The sequence below is a fragment of the Pan paniscus genome, chromosome 3 (genome assembly GCF_029289425.2).
Source record: "Pan paniscus chromosome 3, NHGRI_mPanPan1-v2.0_pri, whole genome shotgun sequence".
In the NCBI taxonomy this organism is placed as follows: Eukaryota; Metazoa; Chordata; class Mammalia; order Primates; family Hominidae; genus Pan; species Pan paniscus.
In genome coordinates, this window is record NC_073252.2 from 57,344,799 (window position 1) to 57,372,304 (window position 27,506).

At 37.2% G+C, this 27,506-nt stretch overlaps 1 long non-coding RNA gene across 1 annotated transcript in view; it reads right to left on the reverse strand.

Annotated features, from left to right (window-relative positions):
• Positions 1-27,506, reverse strand: part of LOC117979980 (uncharacterized) — a 93,526-nt gene that overhangs the window by 26,817 nt on the left and 39,203 nt on the right. The gene's annotated exons all lie outside the window — the stretch shown is intronic.

Genomic DNA, 27,506 nt, shown 5'->3' on the forward strand with positions numbered 1-27,506 from the left:
ATATCTCTGTTTTGGTACCAGTACCATGCTGTTTTGGTTACTGTAGCCTTGTAGTATAGTTTGAAGTCAGATAGCATGATGCCTCCAGCTTTGTTCTTTTGGCTTAGGATTGACTTGGCAATGCGGGCCCTTTCTTTGTTCCATATGAACTTTCAAGTAGTTTTTTCCAATTCTGTGAAGAAAGTCATTGGTAGCTTGAAGGGGATGGCATTGAATCTATAAATTACCTTGGGCAGTATGGCCATTTTCCCAATATTGATTCTTCCTACCCATGAGCATGGAATGTTCTTCCATTTGTTTGTGTCCTGTGTTATTTCGTTGAGCAGTGGTTTGTAGTTCTCCTTGAAGAGGTCCTTCACATCCCTTGTAAGCTGGATTCCTAGGTATTTTATTCTCTTTGAAGCAATTGTGAATGGGAGTTCACTCATGATTTGGCTCTCTGTTTGTCTGTTATTGGTGTATAAGAATGCTTGTGATTTTTGCACATTGATTTTGTATCCTGAGACTTTGCTGAAGTTGCTTATCAGCTTAAGGAGATTTGGGGCTGAGACGATGGGGTTTTCCAGATATACAATCATGTCATCCGCAAACAGGGACAATTTGACTTCCTCTTTTCCTAATTGAATACCCTTTATTTCTTTCTCCTGCCTGACTGCCCTTGCCAGAACTTCCAACACTTTGTTGAATAGGAGTGGTGAAAGAGGGCATCCGTATCTTGTGCCAGTTTTCAAAGGGAATGCTTCCAGTTTTTGCCCATTCAGTATGATATTGGCTGTGGGTCTGTCATAAATAGCTCGTATTATTTTCAGATATGTCCCATCAATACCTAATTTATTGAGAGTTTGTAGGCTGAAGAGCTGTTGAATTTTGTCGAAGGCCTTTTCTGCATCTATTAAGATAATCATGTGGTTTTTGTCTTTGGTTCTGTTTATATGCTGGATTACATTTATAGATTTGCATATGTTGAACCAGCTTTGCATCCCAGGGATGAAGCCCACTTGATCATGGTGGATAAGCTTTTTGATGTGCTGCTGGATTCGGTTTGCCAGTATTTTATTGAGGATTTTTGCACTGATGTTCATCAGAGATATTGGTCTAAAATTCTCTTTTTTTGTTGTGTCTCTGCCAGGCTTTGGTATCAGGATGATGCTGGCCTCATAAAATGAGTTAGGGAGGATTCCCTCTTTTTGTATTGATTGGAATAGTTTCAGAAGGAACAGTACCAGCTCCTCCTTGTACATCTGGTAGAATTTGGCTGTGAATCCACCTGGTCCTGGACTTTTTTTGTTTGGTAAGCTATTAATTATTGCCTCTATATCAGAGCCTGTTATTGGTCTACTAAGAGATTCCACTTCTTCCTGGTTTAGTCTTGGGAGGGTGTATGTGTCGAGGAATTTACCCATTTCTTCTAGATTTTCTAGTTTATTTGCATAGAGGTGTTTACAGTATTCTCTGATGGTAGTTTGTATTTCTGTGGGATCAGTGGTGATATCCCCTTTATCATTTTTTATTGCCTCTATTTGATTCTTTTTTCTTCTTTGTTAGTCTTGTTAGCAGTCTATCAATTTTGTTTATCTTTTCAAAAAACCAGCTCCTGGATTCATTGATTTTTTGAAGGGTTTTTTTGTGTCTCTATTTCCTTCAGTTCTGCTCTGATCTTAGTTATTTCTTGCCTTCTGCTAGCTTTTGAATATGTTTGCTCTTGCTTCTCTAGTTCTTTTAATTGTGATCTTAGGGTGTCAATTTTACATCTTTCCTGCTTTCTCTTGTGTGCATTTAGTGCTATAAATTTCCCTCTACACGCTGCTTTATATGTGTCCCAGAGATTTTGGTATGTTGTGTCTTTGTTCTTGTCAATTTCAAAGAATATCTTTATTTCTGCCTTCATTTCGTTATGTACCCAGTTGTCACTCAGGAGCAGGTTGTTCAGTTTCCATGTAGTTGAGTGGTTTTGAGTGAGTTTCTTAAAACTGATTTCTAGTTTGATTGCACTGTGGTCTGAGAGACAGTTTGTTATAATTTCTGTTCTTTTACATTTGTTGAGGAGTGCTTTACTCCAACTATGTGGTCAATTTTGGAATAGGTATGGTGTGGTGCTGAGAAGAATGTATATTCTGTTGATTTGGGATGTAGAGTTCTGTAGATGTCTATTAGGTCTGCTTGGTGCAGAGCTGAATTCAATTCCTGGATATCCTTGTTAACTTTCTGTCTCATTGATCTGTCTAATGTTGACAGTAGGGTGTTAAAGTCTCCCATTATTATTGTGTGGGAGTCTAATTCTCTTTGTAGGTCTCTAGGGACTTGCTTTATGAATCTGGGTGCTCCTGTATTGGGTGCATATATATTTAGGATAGTTAGCTCTTCTTGTTGAATTGATCTCTTTACCATTATATAATGGCCTTCTTTGTCTCTTTTGATCTTTGTCGGTTTAAAGTCTGTTTTATCAGAGACTCGGACTGCAACCTCTGCCTTTTTTTGTTTTCAATTTGCTTGGTAGATCTTCCTCCATCCCTCTATTTTGAGCCTGTGTGTGTCTCTGCACATGAAATGGGTTTCCTGAATACAGCACACTGATGGGTCTTGACTCTTTATCCAATTTGCCAGTCTGTGTCTTTTAATTGGAGCATTTAGCCCATTTACATTTAAGGTTAATATTGTTATGTGTGAATTTGATCCTGTCATTATGATGTTAGCTGGTTATTTTGCTTGTTAGTTGTTGCAGTTTCTTCCTAGCATTGATGGTCTTTACAATTTGGCATGTTTTTGCAGTGGCTGGTACTGGTTGATCCTTTCCATTTTTAGTGCTTCCTTCAGGAGCTCTTGTGGGGCAGGCCTGGTGGTGACAAATCTCTCAGCATTTGCTTGTCTGTAAAGGATTTTATTTCTCCTTCACTTATGAAGCTTAATTTGGCTGGATATGAAATTCTGGGTTCAAAATTCTTTTCTTTAAGAGTGTTGAATATTGTCCCCCACAGTCTTCTGGCTTGTAGAGTTTCTGCCGAGAGATCGACTGTTAGTCTAATGGACTTCCCTTTGTGGGTAACCTGACCTTTCTCTCTGGCTGCCCTTAACATTTTTTTCTTCATTTCAACTTTGGTGAATCTGACAGTTATGTGTCTTGGAGTTGCTCTTCTCGAGGAGTATCTTTGTGGCGTTCTCTGTATTTCCTGAATTTGAATGTTGGCCTGCTTTGCTAGGTTGGGGAAGTTCTCCTGGATAATATCCTGCAGAGTGTTTTCCAACTTGGTTCCATTCTCCCTGTCACTTTCAGGTACACCAGTCAGACGTAGATTTGGTCTTTTCACATAGTCCCATATTTCTTGGGGGCTTTGTTCATTTCTTTTTATTCTTTTTTCTCTAAACTTCTCTTCTCGCTTCATTTCATTCATTTTATCTTCAATCACTGATACCCTTTCTTCCAGTTGATCGAATGGGCTACTGAAGCTTATGCATTTGTCACGTAGTTCTCGTGCCATGGTTTTCAGCTCCATCAGGTCCTTTAAGGACTTCTCTACATTGGTTATTCTAGTTAGCCATTCATCTAATATTATTTCAAGGTTTTTAACTTCTTTGGGATGGGTTCGAACTTCCTCCTTTAGCTCAGAGAAGTTTGATCATCTGAAGCCTTCTTCTCTCAACTCATCAAAGTCATTTTCCGTCCAGCGTTGTTCTGTTGCTGGTGAGGAGCTGCATTCCTTTGGAGGAGGACAGGTGCTCTGATTTTTAGAATTTCCAGTTTTTCTATTCTGTTTTTTCCCCATCTTTGTGGTTTTATCTACCTTTGGTCTTTGATGATGGTAACGTACAGATGGGGTTTTGGTGTGGATGTCCCTTCTGTTTGTTAGTTTTCCTTCTAACAGTCAGGACCCTCAGCTGCAGGTCTGTTGGAGTTTGCTGGAGGTCCACTCCAGACCCTTTTTGCCTGGTTATCAGCAGTGGAGGCTGCAGAACAGCGAATATTGCTGAACAGCAAATGCTGCTGCCTGATCGTTCCTCTGGAGGTTTTATCTCAGAGGGGTACCCAGCCGTGTGAGGTGTCAGTCTGCCCCTACTGGGGGGTACCTCCCAGATAGGCTACTCAGGGGTCAGGGACCCACTTGAGGAGGCAGTCTGTCCGTTCTCAGATCTCAAACTCTGTGCTGGGAGAACCACTACTGTCTTCAAGGCTGTCAGACAGGGACATTTAAATCTGCAGAGGTTTCTGCTGCCTTTTGTTCAGCTATGCCCTTCCCCTAGTGGTGGAGTCTACAGAGGCAGGCAGGCCTCCTTGAGCTGCAGTGGACTGCCCCCAGTTAAAGCTTCCTGGCAGCTTTGTTTACCTACTCAAGCCTGAGCAATGGTGAGCACCCCTCCCCCATCCTTGCTTCTGCCTTGCAGTTCAATCTCAGACTGCTGTGTCAGCAATGAGTGAGGCTCTGTGGGCATGGGACCCTCTGAGCCAGGCACGGGATATAATCTCCTGGTGTGCCGTTTGCTAAGACCATTGGAAAAGCACAGTATTAGGGTGGGAGTGACCCGATTTTCCAGTTGCCATCTGTCACAGCTTTGCTTAGCTATGAAAGGGAATTCCCTGACCCCTTGTGCTTCCCAGGTGAGGCGATGCCATGCCCTGCCCTGCTTCAGCTCACCCTCGGTGCACTGCACTCACTGTCCTGTGCCCACTGTCCGACAAGCCCCAGTGAGATGAACCTGGTACATCAGCTGCAAATGCAGAAATCACCTGTCTTCTGCGTCACTCACACTGGGAGCTGTAGACTGGAGCTGTTCATATTCGGCCATCTTGGAACCGCCTCTTCTTTAAGTGTTTGGTAAAATTTAGCAGGAAAGGTACTGGGTCCCAGGCTTTCCTTGCTTGGAGAGATTTTACTATGGCTTCCATTTCGTACTTCTTAATTGTCCATTCAGGTTTTGGATTTCTTCATGGTTCAATCTTGGTAGATTGTATGTGTATAGGAATTTATCCATTTCTTCTAGGTTTTCCAGTTTATTGGCCTATAGTTGCTCATCGTAGTCTCTAATAATCCTTTGAATTTCTGCAGTATCTTTTATAACGTCTCCTTTTTCATCTCTAGTTTTTTTTTTAATTTTATGTGGGTATTCTTTTTTCTAAGTTAGTCTGGCTACAGTCTTGTAGATTTTATCTTTTCAAAAAAACCCCACTTTTTTTCATAGATCTTTTGTATTGTTTTCTGCATTTCAGTGTCATTTATTTCTGCTCTGATCATTTCTTTTACTAATTTTCAGTTTGATTTGCACTTGCTTTTTTAGTTCTTTAAGATGCATTGCTAGGTCATTTGTTTGAAGTTTTTCGACTTATTCGATGTAGGCACTTATTGCTATAACCTTTTCTCTTAGTGCTGCCTTTGCTGTACTTCGTAAGTTTTGGTATCGTATGTTTCCATTTTCATTTGTTTCAAGAAAGCTTTCAATTTCCTTCTTAAATTCTCAATTGTCCCACTGATTATTTAGTTGTATGCTGTTTAATTTCCATGTGTTTTTATGATTTTCAATGTTTCTTTTTTTATTGATTTTAGTTTTATTCCATTGTGATCAGAGAAGATACTTGATATGATGTATGTGTTTTTTAATTTTTGGACTTGTTTTGTGGCCTAATGTATGATATATACTTAAGACTGTTTCATGTGGTGAAGAAAAAATGTATTCCGTAGCCATTGGATGAAATGTTCTGTAAATATCTATTAAATCCATTTTGTCTATAGTAAAAATTGAGTTCAATGTTTCTTTGTTGATTTTTTGTCTGGAAGATTTGTTCAATGTAGAAAGTGGGGTGTTGAAGTCTCAAGTTATTTTCATATTATAATCTATCCCTTTTTTTTGTTCTAATAATGTTTGTTTTATATATCTGAGTACTCCAGTGCTGGGTGCATTTTTTTTTTTATTATAATTTTTTTTGAGACGGAGTCTTATGCCGCCCAGGCTGGAGTGCAGTGGCGCGATCTTGGCTCACTGCAACCTCCGCCCCCTGAGTTCAAGTGATTCTCCTGCCTCAGCCTCCTGAGTAGCTGGGATTACAGGCAACTGCCACCATGCCCAGCTAATTTTTGTATTTTTTTTTCTTTTTTTGTTAGAGATGGGGTTTCGCCATGTTAGCTAGGCTAGTCTCAAACTCCTGACCTCAGGTGATCTACCTACCTCAGGTGATCTACCCACCTCAGCCTTCCAAAGTGCTGGGATTACAGGCATGAGCCACTGTGCCCGGCCACATATATATTTATAATTGTCATATTCTCCTGATGAATTGACCCCTTTATCATTATATAATGACTTTGTCTCTTTTTATGGTCTTTGTCTTGCAACCTACTTTGTGTGATATAAGTATAGTGACTCCTGCTTACATTTACTTATATCCATTTGCATGAAATATCTTTTGCCATTCTTTATGTTTTTAGATTGGGGTGATTAGTCCATTTACATTCAGCGTTATTATTGATAAGGGCTTACTATTAACATTTTGTTATTTGTTTCCTTTTTGTTTTGTGGCCTTGTTTTCCTTTCTTCTTACTTTCCTGGTTTCCTTTTTGTGAAAGTAATTTTCCCTGGTGCTATGTTTTAATTTCTTACTCTTTACTTTTTGTGTATCTGTTGTAGGTTTTTTGATTTGAGGTTACCATGGGGCTTGCAAATAACATCTAATAACACATTACTTTAAACTGATGACAACTTAACACTAACTGGTGTTAATTTTAGAAACAATTAACAAATAAGCAAAGAGAAAAGTAATAACAACTTTACATCTTAACTTCATTCCACTCCTTCCCCTGTTCGTTAACTTTTTGTTTTTTTCTATTTTTATCTCATATTTATATAATGTCTGTGTTGAAAAGTTGTTATAGTTATTATTTTTGATTGGTTTGTCTTTTAGTTTTTCTGCTGAAGATATGAGTAGTTCACACTCCACAATTAGGGTGTTATAACAGTCTGTGCTTTTCTGTATACTTATTAGTGGTACTTACTTATCAGTGAGTTTTCTTATCTTCACATGATTTCTTATTGCTTGTTAATGTCTTTTTCTTTCAGATTGAAGAACTCCCTTTAGTAGGACAGATCTGGTATTGAAGACATCCCTTAGCTTTTGTTTGTCTGGGAAAGGCTTTATTTGCATTTCATATTTGAATGATATTTTCACTGAATACACTATTCTAGGATAACATTTTTTTTCCTTAATCACTTTAAATATATATTCCCACTCTTTCCTACCATGTAATGTTTCCACTGAGAAAGCTGCCACCAACATATTGGAGCTCCATTGTATGTTATTTATTTCTTTTCTTTTGTTACCTTTAGGATCCTTTCTTCATCCTTGATCTTTCGAAGTTTGATTATTAAATGTCTTGAGGTAGTCTTACTTGGATTAAATCTGCTTGCTTAGTGTTCTATAACCTTCTTGTACTTGAATATTAATATATTTCTGTAAGGTTGGGAAGCTCTCTGCTATTATCCCTTTTAATAAATTTTCTATCCTGATATCTCTCTCTAATTTCTCTTTATTGCCAATAACTCTTAGATTTGCCCTTTTGAGGCTCTGTTCTAGGTCTTGTAGTTGTGTGTCATTGTTTTTTATTCTTTTTTCTTTGGTCTCCTCTGACTATGTATTTTCAGGTAGTCTGTTTGAAGCTCGCTAACCCTTTCTTTTGCCTGATCAATTCTGCTGTTAAAAGACTCTGATGAATTCTTCAGTATGTCAATTGAATTGTTCAGCCTCAGAATTTCTGCTTGGTTTCTTAAAATTATTTCAACCTCTTTGTTAAATTTATCTGTTAAGATTCTGAATTCCTTCTCTGCATTATCTTGAATTTCATTGTACTTCCTTAAAACAGATGTTTTGAATTCTCTGAAAGGTCACATGTCTCTGTTACTCCAGGATTGGTTCCAGGTGTCTGGATCAGACCTGCAGCAAGCATAGTACTGGGTTTTGCCCAAGGTCTGTGGTGACTATTGCCTGGTTACCACTGATGGCCCATGGGCTCTTTATTCAGCAAGTGGTGAATTCAACCAGGCTTGTGTTTTTCCCTTCAGGGAAGTGGGTTCCCTTCTGGCCCAGGGTGGGTTTAAAAGCACTGTCTGATAACTAGGGCCTGGAGTCAGGAAATCTAGGTACGTACTGGGTGCTTTATTTTACTGTGGCTGAGCTTGTGCTTAACTTGCAAGACGAAGTCCTCTTTACTCTTTACTCTCCTTTTCTCAAGCAGAAGGAAACTTTCCCCATGGCCACCACAGCTGGGGATGTGCTGGGTCACATCTGAAGCCAGCACAGTAATGGGTCTCACCAAAGGCCCATGATGAGTACTGCCTGGCTACCACTGATGTTTATTCAAAGCCCAAGGGCTCTTTAGTGAGCGGCTGGTGAATCCTGCCAGGACTGGGTTCTTTCATTCCAGGCAGCGGGTTCCCTTCTGGCCTAGGGTGTGTCTAGAAATGTTGTCTGAGAGCTAGGGCCTGGAATGGGGACTTTAGGACTCTGCTTGGTACTTTATTTTACTGTGGCCAAGCTGGTATCCAAGTTGCAAGACAATGTCCTTTTTACACTTCCCTCTTTTTTCTTCAGGTAGAAGGAATTTCTCCTGAAGTTGTGAGCTGTACTGCCTGGAGTTGAGGGAGGGGTGATGCAATCACTCCCTTGGCCACCCCAACTGATGTCTCATTAGGTTTTATGTACCCCAAGTCCATTGGTTCCAAACCCAGCACAGCACCAGGATTTGCCCAGTTTTGCAGTCCTTGTGGTCTGGACTGCCTTTCAATTTATTTAGGACCCCAGAGCCCTTTAGCCCACAGTATTGAGGCTAGCCAGAACTCATCAGAGTTCATCCTCTTCAGAGCCTTTTTCCTTGCTATGATGTTAAAACCAGGTACTGTGATCCCTTACCTGATTTTTGGCTCCTGTTGAGATGGACAGTTCCCTCTGGCTAGGGCTGGTTTAAATGCTCCCTCCACAGGTGCTGGCTGAATTCTGCCCTGTGTTGCTTTCTGCTGTGACAAGACTACAACTGAGTTCCAACACAAAGTCCCACAATCACTGTGCTCTCCCTCCTCCAAGCACACAGAATCCTCTCTGTGCCAGATGGCCACTGCCAGGGCATATGAGAGGGGTGGTGTCAACAATTCAAGACTGTCTTTCCCATCCTCCTCAGAGCCTTTTTCCTTGCTATGATGTTAAAACCAGGTGCTGTGATCACTCACCTGATTTTTGGCTCCTATGAAGGTGTCCTTTTGTGTGGACAGTTGTTCAATTTGGTATTCCTGAAGAGGCAGAGGTGATGATCACTGGAGGGTTCTATTTGGCCACCTTACTCCATCTCTTATTTGGTCTCTTTTAATCAGGAACTGTTTCTAACTCTTTGTGTTTCACGGCATTGACACTTTCAAATAATGCAGATTCCTTATGTTTTTAAATGGCCCTCAATTTGAGTTCGTCAATATTTTCTCATGATTAGACTCAGGTTATGTGCTTCTGGCAGGAAGTGAAAAAGTGATGTTATGTTTTTCTTGGTGGATTACATCAGGAGGCACATGCTGTTGATTTTTCCCACTGCAAATGATGGGGGATTTGTTTTTAATATCAATTTTTTTCTTGATACTCAGAATTGTTCTAAATGAATAAAAAGTAATGCCTTTGTAGATTTTTTGAATTTTGTCACAAAGTTACTTTATTATAGTTCTATTTAAAAAAACAAAGAAATTAAGCTTATGGCCTATAATGCTTTTTCATTTTTTTACTTATTGAAGCCTTTTTAGATTTGACTCAAATTCCATCTCCTCCATGAAGTCAACTTTTTAACCTAATCAGAAGTAATTCTTTCTTGAATTGAAACCTTAAAATTATCAAACAAAAATAACCTAATATGAAGTCTGGTATCTCGTAGGCACTCAGCGACCATCTGTCACTTTCCGCATTTTTACTTCTAATATGACATCTCACATACATTGTATTTTAAATATTTATTTGCATTATGGGTTTTTAGATTCAAAAGGAATATCAACGATAAGCTAATGTTATTTCATTTTACTTATGAAGGAATTCAGCAATGAAAGTTTGTATAACATTCTGATGTTAAACCCAAGATATAAAACAGATACGTTTTTTTTTTTTACATAAAAACCTAAGATATAAAACAGATAAAATCAGAGAAACTTTGTTGAACTGGGTCTACGTTGTAGGTCTAGGTTTCTACAACCTACACCCAGTTCAACAAAGTTTCTCTGATATTATCTGTTTTATATCTTGGGTTTTTTTGTAAGAATTCTTATGAAAAAAAAGTGTCAGCTGCTAAAAAGAAAACAAAAAATAAAAATAGGAAAACAGTCACTCTATCCCTTATAACTGAGTGCACAAATGTCCTGCTAGGGGATTATCCAATCTATACTGTAGATCCTACAGACATGGAACTTACTAAATTCTCACTCAATAATATTTACTGAGCACTTTTCGTGTACCAGGCATTTTTTAGGCATTTGGCATACAGAGATGAACAAGACACAAATAGATACTACTGCCATGTAAATTATAGATTTTGACACATAGAAAGATCTTCTTGATATCAAGTTGAAGTCTATTTGTAATTTTCTTCTCAGGTCCACAAAGAAAAAAGTCAGTTGCCTAATCTATTTAAAATCTTTAACTTTATAAAGGCAGATTGGTACTATCTTTACTTCTCCAGGGTACAACTCACTTCAACTGTTTTTTAGGACATAGTATCAAGTCCATATGCCACTGAAAAAAACTCATCCTCTACACCTATTCCGGATGAATACAAATCTCTGAAGATACCCAGTACTCATTGATGCAGTCTAATATGGCATTCATTTATTTGTTCATGCAATAATAACAACAATCTTGTTCACAGCCTTTACAATTTAAAGGGAACTACACATATTTCATTCTTATTTAGTGTACTCAGGTATAAATCTCCAATATTTGAGTCTTTATCCTGTTTTCCAGGTTATTGGCTATCTTTTCAAACTGTTTGCTGTCTTCAAATTTGAGTTACACATTATCTATAATGTCAGTGACATTGATTTTAGGCTGGGCACAGTGGCTTATGCCTGTAATTCTAGCACTTGGGGAGGCCAAGGCAGGCAGATTGTCTGAGCTCAGGAGTTCAAAACCAGCCTGGGCAACATGGTGAAACCCCATCTCTACTAAAATACAAAAAATTAGCCAAGCGTGGTGGCGTGTACCTGTAGTCCCAGCTACTTGGGAGGCTGAGGCAGGAGAATTGCTTGAACTCAGGAGGTGGAGGTTGCAGTGAGCTGAGTTTGCGCCACTGCACTCCAGCCTGGGTGACAGAGCAAGACTCCGTTTCCATCCTCCCCAAAAAAGACATTGATTTTAACAAGAACAAGGCTTAGTGGAGAATCCAGTAGACTGTCATCAAAGACTTCTTCTTTTCCACATCAGAGCTAGCCTCATTCCTCTAATTGACTGTCTTTCTATACATAGTTGTTTAGCTAGTTCAACCAACTATACTATTATCCAATACATATTTTTTAATTTCCCCCATATTAAGGCATTTGTTCAACATATTTTTTAAATTGAGATGCATTACATTTTTGAATTCCCTGATCTACAAATATAATGACCAATGCCAAGAAAATTATAAATTTATTTTAGTAGTGCCTATTTTCATTGAGTCCCTATTGGTTCCTGGTGGTAAATGCTTCTTGTATAATACATGAATTTTAATAAACCCTGGATATTTTATAACACATTATAATTAAACAAACAACTTTCATAGTGCTGGCCACTGAGTATAGCTTTCAATAGGAAAGATTTTTAGTGAGAGGGACTCCACTGTGTAGACATCCTACATAAGGTCTCTGGAGGCTACAGAATGACAATTTTAGTTAAGCAGCTGTCTACTGCCCCAGTCTCATGAGCCTTAGATGATTTTAATTTTTCACCCGTGCTTTTTTGATCAGTCAGTAAGAATGCCAATTACTGTACTATGCTAACTTGCTAAATAAATCATTGAGGCTGGATACTCTACCAAACATTTAAAAAACAAACTTTTTATTCATATGTTGGAAAAAGAAAAACTTTGTGCCCTTTTAATAATGTGAGGTCTTGCACATAGTAGGAGCTCAAAGACAATTTAAAAATAAATATTTGTTAAAAATATATGTATTGATGTTTAGTCATAAGGTGTGGAGTTTTGGCTGTTTCAGCTGGAATTACTGTAAGACATTTGTTCACAGAGGGAAATGCCTTAATAGAGATTAGAGCATTTCTTTGTCTCAAAAGCTTTTGTAAATACTAGCTATATATATATATATGAGTCAAGCTGTTGAGTGAGGTTAAAGGACAAAAATGTACTGGTTGAACACTTATTAAAGTATCTAATTTACCCCTTAATAGGGGTGAATTATTTTTGCTATGTGTTTCTTTGAATAATTTTCCAACTTCTCTTGGAATGAACAAGATTACTTTTCAACCTGGGTTTTACAGAAGAGTATTTTATCATATCTATCTTTCCCAGAGATCTCTCTTTATATGCCTGACAAATTATATATGGAAGTTGGAAATTGCTATTTTTATTGGTCTGAAATATAGCCTTTTGTGCTAAGGTAGAAAAAAATGAAATATACATTTTGCTTTTTATTGCTTATAAAATTTTTTACTTAAAAAGCTATGTTTCTAAAACTGCTTCTTGTGGGTAATATTAAACAACATTTTCAAAAAATTTCTTGAAGAAATTCTAAAGAGAAAAATGATTATGGGAGGCTTCTCTTTTTATTCTACTTTTTAAAGAAAAAGTAAACATATACAAATAAGGTGAATAGCAAACTCCATTTTTATTGACCCACAATTTACCAACTCCTTCATACAGTTGCCTCACCTTTCTCCCACTAACATATGTAGTACTTTTTCAGTTCAAGCTTCCTATTTCTAAATATTATGCCATGCATTTCCATTTGGTAAGCATATAAGGCAAGGGAAGCCAAAGAGGGGAGTATATACTGGGGTGGAATTCTGGAGTTATGCTATCAATTGAATTTTATTGCCCCCAAAAATGACATGTTGGAATCATAGTCCCCAGTATCACAGAATGTGACCTCATTTGGAGATAGGACCTTTACAGGGTAATCAAGTTAAAAAGAGATCTCTAGGGTGGGTTCTAATGCAGTGTAACTGTTGTCTTTACAAAAAGGGGAAATGTACAGACAGAGATGGACATACAAAGAGGGAAGATGAAAAGAGACACAGGAGAAGATGGCCATCTGTAAGCCAATGAGAGAAGCCTGGAACAGATCTTGCCCTCACAGCCCTCGATAGTAACAAAACTGCTGACCTCTTGATTTCAGATTTTTACCTTTCAAAACTGTGAGACAATACATTTCTGTTTTTAAGCCACTCAGTTTGTGGTACTTTTTTATAACGACCCTAGAAAATCCATACAGTATATATGGAATTGTTTACAAATGTAAAAATGCTTATTACAGTGAACACTTAGTTATGTGTATGTGCCAGGTTATTAGAAAGATCTAAGCAATTTAAATATATAACTCATTTAATCTTTACAACAACCCTTATGAAGTAGGTACCATTATTATCATCGTTTTTTAGATGACGAGGCTGAGTCTCAGAAAAGCTAATATAATTGTCCTAAGTAAGCCAGGTAGTAAGAGCTGGAGTTGGAGCTTGAATTAAGGTAGTTTTATACTCCAGCATGTATTCTTTTACCACTGTATTGAATACCACGCATTGCCCAGAGAGAAATAATCAAATTAATTAAAGTAATCCTAATTATGTTTCCAGAATTAGGAAGATTCCATTTTAATGGGTGAGATTTTCAATGTTAGTGCTTGTATTAGTTTCCTGCGGCTGCTGTAACAAATTACTGCAAATTGGATGACTTAAAACAACAGAAATTTATTCTCTCATGTTTCTGGAGACCAGAAGTCTGAGCTCAAGGGCCACAATTCTTCTCGAGGCTCTTGAGGAGATTCTGTTCTTTATGTTTTTCAGCTTGCAGTGGCTGTCAGCATTCCTTGGTATTTCTTGGCTGCATCACTCTAATCTCCGCCTATGTGGTCACACTGCCTTTTGCTCTTCCGTCTGTGTGTAGCTCTTGTCTGTGTCTTTTATAAGGGCATTTCTCATTGGATTTAGAGCCCAGATAATCTGGGAAGATTAGCTTATCTCAAGGTCCTCAATTTAATTACATCTGGAAAGACTTTTTTTTTCTCCCCCAAATAAGGTGACATTTAAAGTTCCAGGGAGTTGACATGAACACATCTTTTGGGGGAAGCCACCTTTCAATCCACTGCAAGGCTATCTTGTACTTTTTTAAGTCAATGTGCTTTTCCTGTGATCATGGTGCACCAATATCATTTAAGCAAACTAGTGAAGAAATATAATGACAGAAGGGAAGGGTGAAAGAATAGGAGAGAAAAATATTATCCTTAGGAAGAATAAACATTAAAAACCACTATCAGGATTAACATTTGCCACCAAAGTTTAGCAAATGTTGCTATTTGAGAAGAATTTAAAACAAGTGAACACTGATAATTGGGGAAAAATGGTTAAGTGTTTGAATAAATATATTGGAAAAAAGGCTTTTTAGGGTCATTGAGATGATCTATTTTAAAATTATAAGCCCTTAAAAACAGCATTATCATAAGAAAAGAAATGTAATTTATCATCCTAATCTTTAATAGATATGTCTCTCTGTCCTTGTTTCTATGGCAAACAAAATATAACATTTCAGTGTAGTTTTGTACTATTACAAGACTAAGAAACAGTTTATCATGAGACTAAAACACAGTTTGTCATTGGCAAGCCTTGTGAATGAAAAACAATAGTGAGTCTTCTGCATGTGAATGTTCATAACTTGCCAAAACCTAGTTCAAAATCTAGATTTATTAGAAAATAAAATGTTATTTGTAACAGAAAAGTTGGAACTTTCTTAAAAGTTTTTCACACCCTAATAATAGTACACAATGAGGATGAACAGGCAATTTACAAGAGAAACAAAATAAACACTAGGAAAAAAGAAGTTGAAACTCAGTAATAAGCAAAGAAATGCAAGTTAAATATTTTTTACCAGAGTGGCAGTGATAAAAAGAATAATAATATCTGATATTGTAAAATATGTAAATGAAAAGGCATTTCCCTAATTGCTGGTGGGATGTAAACTAGCACCAATTTTCCCAAAGGAAAATCAGATGCATGTACATCAAAAGTCTTCGAATTGTGCAGATCTTTTGACCCAACAGTTTCACTTATAGGCAATGTACGCTAAAGAAATAAGAATATATGTGCTCAAATATGTATGCATATGTATGTGGCTTAGTTTTTGTTTATATATGTTTGTATTAGTCACAAATTGTAGATAGCATATATGTCCAACATCAAGATATTGGCTGAATAATGTATATCAACATATCAGAACCTATGCAGCTGCTGGTAAAATGATGCAGATCTATACTGATTGGCAAGAAAATGAATTGTGTTAATGATACATTGGCACATGAAAAAGGTTACAGAAAGATATGCTTCTATTGGTGTGAAAAGCATAATTTATTTATATATTTTATTCAGATCTATCTATATACGTTTTACTTTTTTTTTTTTTTTTTTGACGAAGTTTCTTTTGCTCTTGTTGCCCAGGCTGGAGTGCAATGGCGAGATCTTGGCTCACTGCAACCTCTGCCCCTGGGTTCAAGATTCTCCTGCCTCAGCCTCCCAAGTAGCTGGGATTACAGGTGCCTGCCACCATGCCCAGCTAATTTTTTTGTATTTTTAGTAGAGATGAATTTTCACCGTGTTGGCCAGCCTTAAACTCCTGACCTCAAGTGATCTGCCCACCTCGGCCTCCCAAAGTGCTAGGATTACAGGCATGAGCCACTGCCCCCGGCCGTTTTACATGTTTTTTACACAGATAAATATCTGGCAGCAAAACATAATATTATTAATTTAATATGATTATAAACAATCTCAGAATGTTAGAATCAATATAAATTTATTAATATAATTGTTATAAATATCATAGATAATATTAAGAATATTATGTGGATAGATAAGATTACATAAAACTTTTTTAGTATTTTTATTATTTTCTAACTTTTGATAATGAATTTGAACTACATGTAAAATAAAATGTTTTAGAGGTATTTAAATACACTCTTTAATTAGTTCTCCATCACAGAAGGAACCAGTATGTTAGGCAATGTTCATGAGCACATTTTGAGATTTGGCTCACTAAATTTTGCATTGTGGACATACATAGTTAATAGAAACAACACATGGAGAATTTATTAAGGTAAAATTTAAAAATTTGTTGCCATAGAAAAAATACATTTTCAAAATTAAATACAAAAATCCAATAATATACTTCTGCTTCTTTCTAAAGAATAGGTGTTTAAAATTTACAATAGATATGTGATTGTCAAGTTAAGAATATTTAGGGCACAAAGAAATAAGATGAAATGAAGGGGAAATAGGCAGATTTTAAAATAAGAGAGATTTGTCTGCTATTCTTGCTACTGCTTGTTTTATATTCTAGAATAAAACATTGCCAGGACCTTTACTCACATTCAATTCAATTAAATACAGGTTTTTTTGAGCTCCTAGAAGTCACCACGCCACAATCACAATCCTCAAAGAGACCAAGTCTTCACCCTCCCATATTCAAGCCATTTCCTGATTCGTACAAAAGAGGAATTTTACTAGTAGCACTTGGAAGTGTTACACTGGCAATGTGACTCTGAAGAGTTCTTATTTTTTTTTATTGTATAAAATTATGGAGTTCAACGTGATGTTTTGATATATGTATACATTGTGGAATGATTAAATCAAGTTAATTCACATACCCATCACTTCACATTTTCTTTGTGGTGAGGACATTTATAATCTACCCTCTTAGCATTTTCAAGCACACAGTACATTGTTATTAACTATAGTCACCATGTTATACAATAGATCTCCAGAATTAATTCCTCCTGTCTTACTGAAACTTTTTACCCTTTGACAACATCTTCCCATTCTCCTTCAACCCCCCCAGCCCGTGGTAACCACCATTCTGCTCTCTACCTTTATGAGTTTGATTTTTTAAGATTGCATATATAAGTGAGATCATCAGGTATTTATCTTTCTGTGCCTGGCTTATTTTGTGTAACATGATGTCTTCAAGGTACATTCATGTTGTTGCAAATAAAAGAATTTTCTTCTTTTTTAAAGCTGAATAATATTCCTATATATATATATAAAATCACATTTAAAAATATTTTTAGTTATTAGTTTTCTTTCATTTGTGCTATACTGGAATGCCACTATAGGCAGAAATTGAGTATAAAAGCCAATGCTTTCTCAGAGTAAACATGAACTCTCTGTACCTTTTTCTTCTTTGGTTGTAAATTGCTCTAAGAAAAATTATAGATATGACAAATAAGACTAAGAAGTAGGCTCTCTCTCAGTGTTGAATGTCTTAGCCTTCATTTAGTTTGATCACCAAGTTGAAGGTGGTTATAATTGCAACACATCTGTCATCTCATGCTTTGAATCTATTTATTTAGATATATTTAAAATATTTATTAACAGATATATATACATGTTAAAAAGTAAGGTAGAGCAAAAAAGGCTTAAAATGAGGGAAATCAGTTTTTTCACTATTTCCCATTCCCACTGCAGATTCTGTACCAGCAACTATTTTTATTTATTTATTTTTTTTTTTGAGACGGAGTCTTTCTCTTTCACCCAGGCCAGACTGCAGTGGCGCTATCTCCGCTCACTGTAAGCTCCGCCTCCAGGGTTCACGCCATTCTCCTGCCTCAGCCTCCCGAGTAGCTGGGACTACAGGCGCCCTCCATCGCACCTGGCTAATTTTTTTGTATTTTTAGTAGAGACGGGGTTTCACCGTGTTAGCCAAGATGGTCTCGATCTCCTGACCTCGTGATCCGCCCGCCTTGGCCTCCCAAAGTGCTGGGATTGCAGGCGTGAGCCACCGTGCCAGGCCAACAAGCAACTATTTTAAACTATTTTCTGTTTGTTCCCTTCATGTTGCTAAATAATGTACCTATACATATTGCATTCTCTGCTTCCTGATAGGATATTGAGGATTTAATCTCTTAGACCACCTTCCAGCTTCTTGCTAATCCTTACAAAGTAATCATATGCTTTAATTTTAGGTGAATAAATGAACACTATTTGCATTATTAAGAAGAAATACGTGATTCCTCAGTGCCAAGTAGTGACCTTAGATCACATTTCTTTCCTGATAAAACTTTTGTCTCCCAAAGTTGCTATTTTACCTTTTATTAGAGGATTTTCTTATAAAATGATTACATTTCCCAGCAGAGTTTTATCAGAGACATTTTGCTGTTAAAAAAAAAAAAAAAAAAAGACCTGGGTCATAGGTCTTTTCCTGGGTATAAGGTGTACTCCTGGGTATAAGGATTACCACATCCTTAAGTACCAAAGCGTACACAAAAGGCAAGCAGCATATGCAACCACACATGTTTAAAAATATCTTTATTCAATCCACACTTATGACTGATGGTTTGTTAGGATATAGAAATAGGTAAAGAGCTCTAAAATAGAAGAAAAAAATTTAAGAGACAAACTTAGGATATCTAACTTTTAATTAATACATGTTCCAGGAAAGAAACCAAGAGAATTGGGAGCAGGATGCTATTTAAAGAAAAGGGCATATCTAGATATATAGATAAATGGATAGATATAGTAATAAATATAGATATCATAGTTAAAGAACCATAAGCTCTAGATGGAAAGAGCAACCTAGAATTTTTTCCAGGAGTTTTGTAGAAGTTTTACATTGCCTTTGAGCATCCAGTGTTGTGGATGAGAAGTCTGAAGCTATTCAGAAACTTGTTTCTTTCCAGTTGCTTCCTTTTACTCTCTGGGAGCTTTTAGAGTCTTCATTTTACGTTTGGAATTCTAAAATTTTATAATGTGATTTTCTGTCAGTATTTTTGAAAATTATTTTGCTAGAGATTCAGTTTGCCCTTTCAATGCAGAGCTTTATGGTTCTTTAACTCCTCCAGCAAGTCATTGTTTTGTTTTGGTTTGATTTTTTTTCCTGTAACTCCTATTCAGTCAGATGTTAGACCTCTTAGAATTGTCTTTTTTGAAAAATGTCCTTAACTTTATTTTCTCAATTTTTTGCATATTTTAGGCACTCACATATTTAATTTCCAAGAACTCTCTCTTTTCTCCAATTGCTTATTTTCCATGGCAGCATGATTAGTAAAATTTAATTTGTTGGGTGATACAAATTGTAGGATATTATTACTTGTTATTGCTATTATTATTCTCCTATCTCCTCAGTTTCTCTTGTGGGAATTTTTGTTCTGTTTATCTTGTCTTTCATATTGTGGTATTCTTTTTTTAAAACATGTTAATTCACAGTTCAATTGTCCATTAAAAACTGACTGTGACCTCTGTGTTTGATTTTATTTTCAATTGGCATTCCTACCTATTAGTGATCACACAGAGAGCCATGGGACTCACAGAATGTAAGAACACCAAGCATTTGTTCCTCTAGCCTTCCTCATTTTCTCTAGAATGAAAATACCTTCATTTTCATGTCTAAGAATGAGATATCTGATTACCATTCCATCGGAAGTGGGGTGGGATGTTGTGGGCATGGGCTTAAGATGATTATATGCAGACTTTCAACTAATCCCATGGTTTCAGCCCATTGCCTCACTACCACTCCCAACATTAGCTTCCCATCTGGGGTTCTGCAGGATATGTTGCTTCGTTTTTTTTCCGAATTCTTTCTTCAATCACTCTAAGCTAAGGTCTCCTCTGAGGTGCTGCATCATTTACCACTCTTCTATCAGCTTTTTGTTTTCCAAAGTTTTGTGAAATCTATAATCCACTGATAGCCCCTTTCCGATCTTTTGGTCATTCTTGGTTTAACTGCATGTGTCTAAATCATCAAGCATTCAGCGAACACCTACTTTGTGCTTGTGTGCTGTGGGGGGCACAAGACAACTATAAGAGGCAAAGACCTGCCCTGAATAAACTTAGATTTTAGCAACTGATAAAAGACCAGTGCAAATGATAATGAGTAACGAGTAGTATGACATAGCACTGAACCATATGCCCCGGGTGTAGAGTGCTGTGGGAGTTCAGAGTACTTGGAGTGAGCTCTGGATGACAGAAACATTTTGAACTTGTGGGAGGAAGAGAGTTTGCGGATTAGTACATATCATTGATCTTTCTGGGTGTTTTTACTCTAATACAGCAATTTTATGCCCTATTAATGAGGCTGACTGGCTAGTACTAAAGGTTAAATGTTGAAGAGTAATAGGAACAAATAATCAAGAGCCTTAAAGTTTAAACCTCATGTGGTAGTAATGATGATCATTTTTAAAATGCAGGAAGAATTGATACATTGTGTGGCAGTCCATCTCTTGTAGCTCTGCTGTATAGATAAGTAAACCAAGGTGCTGATAAGTAAACTTGGCCTTGACTAACAAAGGAAGGGGCCCAGAAAGACAAATACCACATGATCTCACTCATGCGTGGAGTCTAAAAAAGTTGATCTTACAGAAGTAGAGAGTAGAATGATGGTTACTAGGGACTGAAATGGTTCAGGGGTTGGTGTTGGGGAGATGTTGGTCAAAGGATACAAACTTTCAGTTAGATAGGAGAAATAAGTTTAAGAGAGCTATTGTACAACATGGTAACTATAGTAAACAATATATTATATTCCTGAAAAATGCTGACAGAGTGGATGTAAAGTGTTTTCACCACGAAAATGATAACTATGTGAGGCGATACATAAGTTAATCAGCTAGTTCATCATTCCGCAATGTCTGCCTGTTTCAAAACAATATTTTATGCATAGTAAACACATACAATTTTATCCATCAATTTAAAAAAATAAAAAAAATTTATCCATCAATTTAAAAAAAATTAAAAAATGAGTTCTTGGTCTGAGGGCTTTTTCACTGCACATGGTCTAAATCTCAACTCTAATGATAAGATAAGCTTTTCATTCCTTTTATGCATGAAAATTCTGCACATACTCAGAGATGTTACTAGCTGAACATTATAATGTAAAATTGTGAAGCAGAAAGCATGCTTTATACAGAATTATTTAGAGTAGTGTCTCCTTCAGTCTTCACTCACTGATTCATTCATTTGCTCACTAATTTGTTCAATATTTTATTCATTCTTTTCATGCAGGTGCTAAATGCTGGAATACAAATATGAATGAGCCACTTCTCTCAAAGGCCTTATTTTCTGGATATAAAGAGACAATTTCTTGGATTCTTTGGGTTATTTCTAGGCCACACTAGTGTTTCTCTTTGGACTTTTTTTTTGCAGGCCACCCACAATCTGGAAAATAGAGTTCACTTTTTCCCTTTCTGATAACCCTCAGCAAGAAGAACACTATGGCCAGGTATTAGATTTAGCCAAAAAATCCCCAAAGTATTTTTTCCGAAATATTTTATCCAAAATACTTCCTAAAGCACAATATATTCAGAACATTTCCCTTCTTGATTTTTAAATCCCAGTGTCTTTAATGGATATTTAATCTGCGTGTTTCTGGCTCATTTACATATAACTCGGCACAACATTATTTTATGAGAGTGGTTCAATGTCCAAGAATTTTCATGAGTTTCTGGTATTCACTCTTTTTTAGTACTAACTCCCACTACCCCTACCACCTCCTCCACCTTATTGAAACCTGGAAATCCTATTATATCTGCACAGCCTTAAAGTTCAAGTTCTGTTGAAAACCTAAAATTCAGAACGTTAGATGTCAAAGGTGTATGTTCATTACTGTATTCCACATCTGTTTCTCCTGTTGTATGTTTCAGAAAAGTTAGAGGAAGGAAAGGGAGGAAAGGACCATTTTTTTTCTATGAAGACTTTGGCACATACCTGTTCTGCTGGATATTTCCCACATGCAAGTGTGAACATGAAGACAGAGCAGGACCTTATTTTTCCTTGAAGAATAGGCTGACATGAGTATTTTTTTTGTTGGAATTGAGTTTTTAAAAAGCTGTGCTGAATGAGAAGGAGAAAGCAGTGGTGGAAAGTTTCAGCACCATTCTGCCTTCCCCCTCCTTTCCATCACCAAGAAATAATAATAATAAAAAATCCCACTGAGAATATGCAGCACATTCCAAGAGAGTTGATCATAATTGTGTTTCAGCAGCCCTTACATTTTATAAAGAAATGTCCAAATTAACCTGGTGGAGCCTGTAGTTTCATATCTTTTACCTTCCAATTGCTTCTATTATTGCTATGGCCATTATTGTTATTACTGCAGGCATCTCACTATGTTTTCAAACAAAAGCCTGGCTCCCATTTCTGAAAATGTCACAAGAACTAAACTCCCTGTAAAATTTTAAGGAAACATTTTTAAACTAAATCTGTGCAGGTTCAATCTGAAGTTCATTAATGGCTTCCTTTAAGCCAAACATGGTCTTGTGAGGCCCATTAGTGTGAACTAGAGACGCTGAAGGCCCACATAGCTCTTCTTGGAGTCCAAGAATGCCTCACTTGAGCTGGCATCATGCCCCAAAGTGTGCTGTTTGAGGCCTTTACCGGGTCCAGGTAAAATTCACATCTCATTTCTTTTTCTTGATTCTGTCAGTGAAGAGGAAATATAAGATAGTGCTAGCCTGCCTGCAGAATTAGCAGTCAGATGAGGGGTCTTCTTTATTGGCAGGACTGAGAGAGCTTTTCTGCATGTGGCGTCTTTTTAGCAGAATGCTCTGATGTTCCTCTGTGGCATCCTCATTTGTGGTTTCTTAATTTAAAATGCTATGATCATTCTATGGCCAAATATATAATAAGGCTCCATGGGATATAGAATTCTTCTAGGGCCTGGGATGCATCTGAATCTTCTTGGAGAGAAAAATTTATAAGGGAACTTCTTATCCCTAGGCTTGATGACTAGACCTTGTGATGAATAGGCTTGCATTTGAGTAGCCCATTTTTGACTGTAATAGTAATGGCTCTCATTTACTCATTCAACTGATTCTATGTACCAGGCACCATCCTTGGCCGTGGGGGTATACTGGTGAATAATAAAGTCAAAATATATCCCTCAAGGAACTTGAAGTAGAGTGGTGGAGACACATGACAATAACACAATTTTTTTGGAAATGCTTTGAATAACTCCCCTAGGAAAATTAAAGCAGAATAACAGGATGAAGAATGATGGGGTGTGCACTTGAGTGGTAGGTGTGGGAACTATTTCATCAGATAGATAAGCCAATTGGGGAAGAACTCCCAGAAGGGCTGGCAACAGGTGGTATCTAGATGCAATGAGAGAATGAATCACAGAATATCTGGAGAAACTCATTCTAGGAAGACTAAATAGTTAAGGGCGAGTGTTCTGGAGTTGAGATAAGCCTTGTACACTTGAACAGCAATGAAAATCCATCTGGGTAGAGGAGACTGAAGTAGAAGAAAGTATTAGAAGATAAAGTTGAATTTTTCACTGTCACTATCTCATCAATCATGAAATGTATTTCTTGTTCCTTGACTTTGGGATCATCCACTTGATGTTCTTTGGCCAGTGGCAAAAGAAATGGCAAAGACAACAGGATGCCAGTTCTGAATGGGGGCTTTAAGAGGTGTGGCACAGTTTCACTCTACCACAGCTAGTCCACTGTTCCCAGGAGAAGGAGGAGAGAAGCATGGGGAGAAAATCTTCTGAACTGCTGTAGCCTGAGCAGTCCTGCCCCTGGAATGGCTGGCTACAGCAAATCCACTTAGCCAATTCACAGATTTGTGAGAATAAATGACTATAGTCCTTGAGTTTGTGGTTGTTTTTAATGCAACATTATTGTGGCAATGGTTAATCAATACAGGAGCCTGATCATTTAGGATCTCCAGGGTCTTGTTACAAAGTTGGATGGCCCTGAAGTATAATGAAAAGTCATTGGATGGTTTTGGGTAGGGAAATGACACAAGTTGAATTAAGTTTTTAAAAGATTTTTAAAAGTCTTCACCTTTTTGAAGAATAAACTATAGAAAAAAAGAGTGATGCCAGGGAGTTCAGAAGCAATAGTTCAAGAGAAAGATGGTAGTGGTCAAAATGCTCCCTTGTTTATTTAAAAAAAAGGTAAAAACAGTAAATTCTGATTTCTGTCTTAGAACCTTGGTAATTGTATGACAGTCAGTGAAATCAAAGGCATTAATATGTTCTGTGTTAAGAATATGTGCTGTGCTCTACAAGTGGAATCAATTTTCCTACAGTACAACCAGTCAAATCTAGCAGAACTATTTTTTGTTCACATGAGAAACAGGAAGTGCAGCTTGAAATTAGGAAAAATCTCTCCTGAGCTTTGAAGTATTAAAAAGAGAAGCCAGAGCGTGAAGAGAAGAAACCAAATACTCTCTTGGTCCTGTGTCTAAAGGCCTGGAGAACTGTACAGCCATAATACAGTAAGAAGGAGAGAGAGCAAGTGTGCTTTGCACTTGAACAGTAAGTCAAAAGAACTAATGTTGCTGTCATGTCTCTAAATAATCTTGAGTACGTGAAGTCATATCTCTTCCTTGGGTTTCCATGTACTCACCAGAAAAATAGGATAATAAGTGCCTTAGCTGCTTACAAGCTTACCCCAAGAATTATGTATGCTAAAACACTTTGAAAAAATATATAGTGCTATGCCTATAGAAAATACAATTATAAAACTTGAAAACCAGTCAAGATATTTGCTAGTAAAAGATAATTAGCACCATATATGCAAGAATTCCTGCTAATTTACCTCAAATATTGTAATTATTAGCACACCTAGGGAATTTCCATTTTTACTGGATAAGAGTTGGATTACATCTGAGTGTGACCTAGCACAGTTGCTCTTATATTCAGATTTTGAGCTAATATAGCCTGACACCCAAATAGAAAATACATCAGACTTTCAAAGTGGTTCATTATTGAGGAGGTACTAGGGAAAGATTCTGGCTCTGCTAGATTTTATTTTTTTCTGTATTGAAGGAAGAAGTTATATTTTATTTTTTCTGTATTAAAGGAAGAATTAACAGAAAATGAAATTAAAGTGCTTTTTTTCACTCTCTCAGAAAAAAAAAAAAAAACTTCTACCGTAATAACAGATGCTTCGCCAAGCCTAGGAGTAACTTCACCTGCTCACATGAATTATCTATTCTGATATTTGTCCTAAAATAGAAGACAAGGAATGATGAGAGCTCTCATGCATGCTTTTTCAATCTCTCCTGCCTACTTTAAAACTCCTATGTCATTTGAGGGAAAATTCTACTTCACTTATAAGGACAACTGTAAAATCTTCATGTGAACTGACATTTTAAAACCAAACTGCCCACTTGTATTTTATCATTGGTCAAAAATACTGTTGGTCTTGTGTTCCAAATTAAACCAAAATAAGACTGTAAGTGGAAAAGTTGGGTGAGGCCATGAGGACTCTGTCCAGAGGGGAGTGATCTGGCCAACTGACTTTCCTTCTCAGGTAAAGGGAATCTCAGACTTCCCCACAGAGTAACTAGGAGGCAGAAGTTTTCCTTTCTTTCCTTCATCCATGTCCAATAAGGCAAAAAGGAGTTCTGGAAGGAGCCGCCTACTCTCCAGTCTGGAATTTAGCCCCCTAATTTGGCACTGTATTTTTGTCTGTTACTAGGGCTACTCTGCAGGGACAAAGTTGCCTTGTGCTAGCTGACAGTGAACTGTATTGGTTCTAATCATCAAACAGCAACAAGCCCTCCTTCTCATTAATTTTCTGGCCTTTATATCATCAGATGTTGTGGGAAATTAAAGGTATACAATTCAAACCATCTCTTTGAGGGCCAAGAGGCTCACAAGTGCAAATTATGCCTAACACTTTTCTCCAGCAGCCAGGAGGGCAACTAGGGTACTACCTGATGGCTTTTTCTTTATGGTATGAATAGTTTAATACTCTTGTTTCAACTGAGTTGTAGTTGCTTATTTCCTGGTTTCATGTTGGCTTTAAAAATTGTTTTGCACTAATATTGTTTATAGCACTTTATGAGCAATGGTCTTTGAATTTTACAGAGAATGTATGCCCAATTTTGTGTGTAAATGAATATAAGTATTGTGGTGAACTAGGGATCAGAAGCTTTCATGGTATTCTCAAGATGTCTGTAATGCAAAAAATGCGAAAGGTAACTTGCTAATAAAGGAGTCACTTGTCTAGTCAGCTCAAGGATGTTAGCCTTAAGCTACTAAGGCAACACTGGACCCATAGTCTAATAGGATAAAATAAAAGCTGGGGCCACTACCCAGTGTGCTTCAAATTCCATCATCCAGCTGCTTTTGAATTTGAGCTTTATTTCCTCCTTTGGTTTCATATTCTATAGAACTTTGGCTTGTAACCTGCAGACTCTTTTAAAGCATACTACCTTATTATTGATAGGTCATTTGAACAATCTATCACTTTGATTTGTTTCTTCTTTGCTCCAGAATCAAAAGAAAAGGAAAGGAATGAAGAGGGACTAGAGAGGGGTTAAGGGGAAAAATGAGAAACTCAAAACATTTCATTTATTCTCAGTTAGGCTCCCTTGATATTACTCCCCTGTTCTGAACCCAGATCCAGAGATTCCATGGTTCCAGGGTCTCTGACTACCTACGAATGAAATTTAGATGTGTAATATAAGTTTTGGTAGTTCTAATAATAGGAGGGCCTTTCAGATATGTCTTTCTTCTATGAATTCAATGACTCCATTTCTGCCACCCAAGCCATATGGAGCATGTCTTTTCCAACCTCAGACCAAGTGGGTTACTCTTCTCTTCTTTCTTGGTGTCATATTCGGATTGACTTTATCAGCCCAGCAGGCATCTACGCATGATTTGGCATTTTCTGTTGCCTGATTTGCTAAGGATGTGTCTTCCATTCCGGGCTGCTTGGACTATGAGAAAGTTGCAGCCTGGCTCCTTCTAACTTTTGCTCTATTCTCTTAAACTGCTTCATCAGACAGGATCTCACAACAGCTCTCATCTGACCTCCAGAGACATGTTGATTTAGCAGGTTACATTCTCTTTTCTTTGTCTTTTTTTTTTTCGGAAGCAATCCAATGGATGCAAGGGCCGCAAAATGTTTAGTCATTTACTGTCTTTAAACATTAGAGAAATAAACTGCTGGTTATCAATTTAGCACTTCTAAATCGCATGCAAAAAATTACAAACATAAAGTGCTCAACTTTTATTTGTTTATTTTATTTTTTTGAGACAGAGTCTCACTCTGCCATCCAGGCTGGAGGGCAGTGGCACGATCTTGGCTTGCTGCTGTCTCTGCCTCCCCAGTTCAAGCGATTCTCCTGCCTCAGCCTCCTGAGTAGCTGGGATTACAGGCGTGCACCACCATGCCGGGCTAATTGTTTGTATTTTTAGTAGAGACACGGTTTCACAATGTTGCCCAGGCTGGTCTAGAACTCCTGAGCTCAGGCAATCCGCCCGCCTTGCCTCCCAAAGTGCTAGGATTGTAGGCATGAGCCACTGCGCCTGGCCTCAACTTTTAATAATTGGAATAATAATAAAGATTTTTTGTGAAGCCAGGAGGAAAGT